The sequence below is a fragment of the Centruroides sculpturatus genome, unplaced genomic scaffold, assembly GCF_000671375.1.
Source record: "Centruroides sculpturatus isolate CEXI.00-Female unplaced genomic scaffold, Cexi_2.0 scaffold744, whole genome shotgun sequence".
NCBI classification, from domain to species: domain Eukaryota; kingdom Metazoa; phylum Arthropoda; class Arachnida; order Scorpiones; family Buthidae; genus Centruroides; species Centruroides sculpturatus.
This window is the reverse complement of record NW_019385145.1, coordinates 1-5761: the sequence shown is the minus strand read 5'-3', so window position 1 is coordinate 5761 and position 5761 is coordinate 1. Positions and strand designations below refer to the sequence as shown.

The window sequence follows — 5761 nt, the reverse complement described above, 5'->3', positions numbered from 1 at the left end:
ACCTCGTTTGACATTTGTTAACATTACAAATCATAATAATAAACAACGCTTTTTGCCCGCGACTGAAAATTAGACAGAATTAGATAACCCAACAAATAGGGTATAACATTTTTTGCCTTGGTGTGATAAGCCCTGCAAAAAATGTTATACCCTATTTGTTGGGTTATCTAATTCTGTCTAATTACAAATCGTGTTGTAGGAGTCACTTAGATTTTACAAATACATGTGCCGGGCTGAGAATGGCTCACGTATTTGTAAAATCTAAGTGACTCGTACAACATGGAATTCATATAAAATGGAATAATCAACAGTGTTATAGGGGGGTCGATTGTAACTTCATTCAACAGAAAAACGTAAAGCACTTTTAATACTTGTTAGCACAGTCCACAAACCAAACTTTATAGCCATTCGATATAACAAGAAATGTTGCTTGAGAAATTTTAAGCTAGTTAGGCAACCTTTCTTTCTTTTTTTCTTTCTAACGTAAATGTCAACGAGATTTTCTTCAGACCAGCACTGTAAATCATTACTTTAATTTCTTGAATGGTGAAATAAAGTGACGACGATCAAAGAAATGATAAAAAACTAACCCATTTCTGCATGAAAATTCCATTAGTTTCCGTTCACTTTGTCGTACGGAAGAAAATACAACAAATTCAGAACTCTGTCTTCACGTACGCAAAGAATTGAGAGGTATCAACAGAGTGTAAAATAAAACTATCCTCGACTTTTCTCTACATGAAAGACAACGATAAGACGTCAGTAATAACGAGCGAAGTCTTGCGTGTTAAAGCTATTTATTGTCGTTTCTTCTTCTCTTTTCATTTCTGATGGAACCAAAGACGACGGCAGAATAACAAATAGACACGATTCTTTCGATTTATTTCTGAATGATTCTAATTTCTTTTCTGATGAGTCAAATCTATTCAATAATGAAAATGAAAATACAGTTTACCACTTCTCTATCTCAATGGGCATTTGCTTTTTCTTTGTAAATGAACTGTGAATTTTCTCAAAAAATAAGTGTCACCATCTAATACAGTAGATCCCCCTATAAAAGCGTTTCCTATAGTTATGATTCCTATAAAAATTGTGGCATTATCCGTAAACAACGGTAAAAATAACTCCTATAATACGTAAAACGTCATCGGGCAGCCGAACTACTTACCCGCCGTCCGTAGCGCCACGCTACGGAGAGATTTCTATCGTCTGGACAGTATTATATAAATTATATATAAATTAGGTACTGTACATATAATTATATATTAATTATATATAAATTAGGTACTGTACATATAATTATATATTAATTATATATAAATTAGGTACTGTATATATAATTATATATTAACTTAATTTATTGTAACTTTATTATAATTAAATATATATTTTTCGCCGTCTAGCGTCACGCTACGGCGAGTTAGGCGACCTATCGTCTGTTTAGTACTGTAATTTTATACATTTCTTGTGAAAGAAACATTTCTTATTTAACGGCCATAAAAATTATTTATATTAATGATGTCTCCAAAGGTCAACGAAGTTTTCGCAGAAAAATAATATCAGAAATCGCGGCCGCAATTTGATGCGCTGTTCCGCGACGAAACCAAGCTTTAGCAACGGGCGTAGTCGAACGGTACACACTCGGTAAGCAATCCTACAATTTTTTGTTTATAACGTAGTTTATACGGATTATTTTCAAAAAAATATACGTATTTTGGAAATGTTGAGTCGAATTAGTCTAGAATCGATTAATTTTATGAAAGAAAACCTTTCAAACAGCCGTAGTCCGTAAACTATGATTCCTACAAAATTGATTCATAAAGAACGGAACGTATCTACCGTCTTATAGGGGGATCTACTATATTTAAATTCCAATTGTTTCCATTTCTGTATTTTTCGAATATTATTGAAAAGGAATGAATACTTTTAAACAATATAAAAAATTATTAATAATGAGTGGCCATTTATTGTGACACGGTCACAATGCCGTGTTGCAGTTTTTAACCATATTGATAATTTACTTCATTTAAAATATATGCTCTCCACCTGCAATTAGCAGAGGCTTGCCCACGTACATCATTCTTTTCTTTTAACAATAGAATAGTGCAGATTACTATATATAACTGCTTTCGGGAGAAAAGTTTTGAATCGAAATAGCGTGACATCCGATTTGCAGCGGAATTTCATGTACAGGTAATCGGGGCATCCCGCTGTTTCTAACGATTCCATAATTTCTCTCGTCTTTTATCTAACTCCGTTCTGAAGATGTAAGAATTCAGTTAAGGAAACACTCTGCATTTAAACCGGATATGGATTTTTATAAATTCCTTCGTTTTAGAAAATATAATTTTCCCATCAAAGCCATAGAATAATTTCGTCTAAAATTTTACTTTTTCGATTAAAATTTTAATTAATCACAGGGGTGGTTCGCATCTCACACTTATATAAAAGAAATGCAGTTTCCTATATCTGCCCAAATAAATATTTTTTACAAATTTGTTTAAAAATTAAATTTAACATTATAATTTTTAAAACACACTACCGGCGCACTTTTCTCGACAATAAAATCAACGACAAGTAATCGTTAGAATACACTTATTCTAACAATAAACGAATTCTCCGTAAATAAGAGAAATGAATGTTATCGCTCTAAATTAGTGACACGTGCTTAAACAAGTAAAAATAACTATATTACTTTTTAATCAATGAAATTTGTATTTATTCTAAAAACGATGCTTTTTTTTGGTACATAACATCAATTGTTTGATGTACTAAATGAAAATTACAAAACGAAGAAAATCAGTTTAGAAACTTCTTGTTTCATGTTTAATAAAATCTAAAATACGAGTATTATATATTTTTCGAAGAAATGTACTAAAATCATTTCCATAAAAAAGTCATTATTCATTACTATTATGATGTTTAATAATATGATTCTTTAAAGAACATTTAAAACGAAATTTTTCTGAGCAATAATTACACGAAAACGGCTTTTCTCCGGAGTGAAGACGAAGATGTCCTATCAGATGATGTTTTTGTGTAAAACTTCGTTTACAATGGTTGCAAGAGAATGGCTTCTCCCCCGTGTGAGTTCGGAGATGTGCAATCAGATTTCCTTTTTTTGTAAAACGTTGTTTGCAGTGATCACAGGCAAAAGGTTTCTCTCCGGTGTGAGTCTTAACGTGGTCAAGTAGATTACACGATTATGTAAACTGACGACTACAGTATTGGCAAGTGAAGAGCCCTTGGCCAGCGTGGATCCTTCGATGATATTTTAACCCATTGTTCGAAACGAATTCTTTCTTGCAACTGTCACATTGATACTTCCTATTCTTTTTCTTTTGAATGTTTAAACCTGTAAAATACGACAAATAAAAATATTAAAAGCAGTCTACATGAAAGCTCTCTTCAATTTATTGCCAATCAAATATTTCAATTTAAGCACGCTATTTAAAAATTATTGTTAAGTTTTGGATGTAGATAGAATAAAAAAATCTACTTTTTCTGGTAAGTTTTTACATAAAATTTGAAGGTTAAACCTACACGAAGGTTACCACCACACCAGAAACAATAACTACTGTATTTACACGAATTACCAAAAAGCATTAACAATATCAGAAATTAATATAATTTATACACTTTCTGAAAACAATATAAATGGAGTTTATATTGCAAAAATAAAAACAAACAAATATTCGGAAAATAATTTATAAATATCTTCGCAGATTTCTCAATTTTTCTTCACTTGCACGAAAGACGGTTTCTTTCTTGATATATTCTTGTATGATTTCTTAACACTGACTTTAATATTAACAACAAAAGTTGAACACATCCTTCGACTCTTCTTGTGTTTTCCCGGAAAGAATTCTTCATTTACTACACAGAAATGCTCTTGTTTGCTTAATGAATCTGAAAGTCACAAAAAATGCCAAATAAAATCGGATACGAGAATGATGCCATACATTATTTTCTAAGTCAAATTTAAATATATTATTAAAATTAATGTATTAATTCTAGAAATTCTTTTTTGGCATTTCTTGCCATAATACACCAGCTGGGTTTTACACCTAGCCGGTATATTATGGCAAGTAGCTTTATCTGCGATTTTTACAAAGAAGAAAATTAGGTATAAATGTATTTTACGAACAATAGTTATATAAACTTTCTATCGCTTTTCCCATTTTACAGTTTTCATTGAAGAACTAAAAGTTATAAAAACTCAACCGTATTTTGAATGTTGTTTTTAATTTCGGAACAAAGTAGAAATTTACTTACTAATTTTATAAACTTCAGTCAAGAAGAACACGTAAAATACTAACCATACTTGTTACCACAAACACTAAGGCATTCGATACATCACCAAATGTTACCCGAGAAACCTCTTCTTCTGCTTTTTAAAAAAATCTTCCTTTTTTCTTTCTAGTGAAATCGTCACCGAGGTTTCTTCCTTCCATCAAGATTGTAAATCATGTTAAATTTAAAAAAATCTACACCCAGACTATTGATTATCGAAATAAAATGGCGACGGTTTATGTTCGAAGACGCGACTCACTTACCTGTTTGGACGTGAATTCCTTAAGCTTCCATTCGCGTCGTCGTGTGGCTGAAAGGACAACACAGTCTACACCCTCTGTCTTTACAGACGCAAAAAATTGTGGGCTATCAACACAGTAAAATAAAACTTCTGCCGACTTTTTCTGTAACCAAAACAAAACGGAAGTACGTCACTAGTATTGAGCGAAGTGTAGCCCACTATATATATTCATTGTCGCTTCCTTTTCTGTAGTGACGAAGTACGAACCGATCNTTTTGTCACAGAAGAAGCAATGAAGAATTCCGTGCTAGTGCAGCGACCTGTGTAAAATAGCTGTATTCGATATTGGAGATGTACATGAATACGAATGAATCGTACAAGCAAAAAAAAACACAAGGCCAACAGTTGCGCAGGATATCCTTTGATGAAATTCGAGTTCACCCGGACGGTGAGTCGATTCCCGGACTGTTCGTACGATAGCACTATCGTAGGCGCGACGCAAATATAGATTAGAGTGGTTCAAATTTTTACAAGATATTGTTATTATTACTTATTGTAAAATTTTGCCGTACCCTAAAAAGTGCCGCCCCTGCCGCCCACACTACGCTACGCCACTGGAGTGATCTCTCTTCTAACAGTTTTACTTGTTTTAATCGATGAATTTTAGTTTGCAGAACATCTTTTCGGTTTTTTTTTTCGTGTGCAGGGCTGCAATGTTTCGCCCTCACACGAAAGAAAATCTTGTCCGGGATCATATTGGAGAACGAGAGGAAGAAGGAGGATAACTTCTCAAGCAAAAGACGAAATTTCTCATATCATTTTACAAATAGAATATAAGATAGAATTTTACTTACGGAGCTTTTATGGTGTACTTTCGGTTGCCATCTTGTGTTCGGTTCACAAACAAGATGGCGCAGAAACTAAATACACCGGATTCAAATTGTGAGCCGGCGGATTTTTACAGGGCTTTTAGCAGGGGCGGACTGGCCCTAAAATTTTTGTATGGAAAATTTATTACCAGCCCAGCCCACAAATAAAAAAAATGTATTTTTTTCTATTTATATTTAAATATATTCAAAATACAACATTGACAAAAATTACAATAAGCACAAGTCTATATTCTACAATATTAATTATTTATTTAGAAGTTTGCTTTGTTGAGCAATAATATTAACGACGTCATCAGAATGTATTTCGTTTAAAAAATCCTTCTCCACTGACATTAAC

General features: G+C 32.7%; 1 long non-coding RNA gene across 3 annotated transcripts; it reads right to left on the bottom strand.

Moving 5' to 3' along the window:
* Nucleotides 1-3355: 3355 nt before the first annotated feature.
* Nucleotides 3356-4800, bottom strand: LOC111635393. Of its 3 annotated transcripts, XR_002758367.1 has the most exons (3): nucleotides 4557-4800; nucleotides 4320-4447; nucleotides 3356-3909 (listed from the first exon to the last, which is right to left on the bottom strand). It is a non-coding gene; the product is annotated as an uncharacterized LOC111635393 (long non-coding RNA). The 3 variants fall into 3 exon arrangements; XR_002758368.1 differs by having other exon boundaries at nucleotides 3356-4487; XR_002758366.1 differs by having other exon boundaries at nucleotides 3356-4447.
* Between the last annotated feature and the right edge of the window lie 961 nt (nucleotides 4801-5761).